Here is a 2,613-nt window from a genome sequence, read left to right on the forward strand (position 1 = left end):
CCCCCCCCCCCCCCCCCCCCCCATGGAAAGAACAGAGATAAAACATAAATCTGTAGCTATTACGAATAAGTGAATCTGTATACCACCACTGGATTCATTTTACTGGATTACAATTCATGCGAATCCTTGGGCTAAGCGAATTAGAGATTGATAATCGATTTAATGTGTTTATATTTGAGTATATAGTTCAGAATTATACACGAGACAGTACTTGTCAAACCAAACCAACTTAGTCATAAATTAGTAACTGAATATAAAATTACTCCCTAGTCCCTTATCCCTTATCCCTATTGTTTAATATCAGTTCTATAGTTTCGGTTTGAAGAACTGAATTCGTAGTTCACTAGTACTGCATGCAAATGTATATCATATTTATGTAAGACATAAACATAGATTTATAGTTGCACAAAAAACATGGATTTATTTTTATAAAAATAAATTTTGACTTCCACAATATACAAAGCACGATAAAATTGCAACTATTGCAGTGAATCCACATGACTGTTCTTTTGGTTTGTAAGCTTTCGATTGTTAGATGGTCGATAAGTTAACTTTTACCCATGCTTTGTTCTCATTTGCTGCGTAGCATCAAGAAACATTTTTCAATATCTCATCTATCTATTAATTATTCCAACTCATATAGCATTTTACTATAATTTTTGTCGTGGGATAAATGACCAAAAATAAATTTAATCTAGTGATATAGATAGCTAAATCTTTGAATCTCTCCAAATATACTATTAGGCCATCTTTATCCCAGGATTTTAAAGGTTTCTTAAAGGGGAGGAGCCCATAAACATGATAATAATTGGTTACAAAAGTCATCAATTAAGGAACGCTTTTCGTCTGTTTCTTACACTGTTTGCGGGCTCCACTGACACGTGGCAGCCGCGATTGGTTTCTTATTTTTTTTTTAATCAGATAAAATTTTTTTTTTTTTTAAGAAACCCTTAATGGAGTTCAGAGATAATGATGCTCTTATATACTATATATTATTATATATTATATATTGAGATGCTACAATTATTTCTACTCCTCATTACGCATCACGACAATTATTCAAACAGTGTGAACTCACATGACTCCATATTATTCTAAGTTTGACTCTGATACTACTTGTAATGTTCCGGGCGTCACCACCAATGAACTCTCATGTTCGCTCTTTTGGTCTGTGGACCCATCTTTGTCTGACAGTTGATGCGTTAATTATTCAAAAGCTCAAAAGCTCAAAAGGCTTATTTATTGATAATATAATTATCATGTGATCTTTTCACAATCTTTATCTTTACTCGCATGATACCAAAAATTATTTTATGATATCATATAGTCAATACGTCATAGACTATGGATTTGACCCATTTTCATCCATAGTTTATAGGTGTTTTTACTAGTAATTATATAATTATAGAGTCTATTTACTATATTTATAAGATCAGAAATGTTTTGGAGATAAGTGATGATTTTGGAGCATTTTGTAGATATTTGGAGCAAGCACCCGAGATGACCATCGAGATCGACTATCGGTCGATATTGGAGAGCTAGAATCGATCGATACACAAGACATGGTGTCGATCGACAGCGAAGCGCGCAAGAAGCCCGTTTGGTCACAACCAACTTGAAGCCCAAGATTTCACTATTTTACAAGATTGCCCCTGACGAGTTTTTACCCTAATTATATAAGTTTTGCCGCCATGTTAGAGGCAAAAGTGTGCTTTCTTTGTGTATCATTGTTTTATTGATAGATAGGAGAGAAGATCCAAAGTTATAATTTGTGATTGGAACTCCATTGATATCACTATTATTATTCTATGAAGTTTTTATACTTAACTGCTGCTATGAATTGCTTAGCCATGTCTGAGTAGTTCTCTTGTTAGATTTTAGGGTTTAAATAGGTTAGGAGGGATTAGCTACAACTATAGATTGCTGAGTTGTGATAATCATCTTTAGGATTGTTCATTAATGCCTGTGTCTAGATTAGCTACCTAGAACCTGCCCTTAGATTGATTGATAAAAGCAATAGCTTAATTCTCATCCTGAAAACATTCTAATAGAGCTATGTTTCTTGCTATGAGCAAGACGAGAGCTGATCTAGTGAGCTTAGTAAGCATTCATTCAACCTGCGCATAAAGCTTGACTAGAGCGCGTCGATCGATATCACACTTGAATAATCGATCGACGGTGCAAAAGGTGTATCGATCGATACGCACATAGGAATATCGATCGACACTTTCTACAGATCAATATAACGAGAGTTGAGATCATAGATCTAGTTAATAGACAACAAGTCAATGCCCGCAAGAGCCAAAAGACTTGTTGATCAAATAGTTGAGCTTTATATTATCATGCATGCAACTCATTAGGCATCTATAGGATTATAATTCCAACTTTCCTGAATAAAAATCCTAAGTCTAGCTATTTCCTTTTTAAGCACCAAAACCCCAAAAATCTGCTATTGAACAAACACTTGTTTAATAAAAAACCGTAATTTACTTTTAAAACTCTTAAAACATCTTTGCTTAACAAATCATATTAGAATCCTTAGGTTCCCTAGCTCCCTGTGAATTCGATCCCTAAGTACTACAACTCGACCTCTTATTTGAGAGAGTATAAATC

This window comes from Brassica oleracea, chromosome C1 (genome assembly GCF_000695525.1).
Source record: "Brassica oleracea var. oleracea cultivar TO1000 chromosome C1, BOL, whole genome shotgun sequence".
Classification (NCBI taxonomy): Eukaryota; Viridiplantae; Streptophyta; class Magnoliopsida; order Brassicales; family Brassicaceae; genus Brassica; species Brassica oleracea.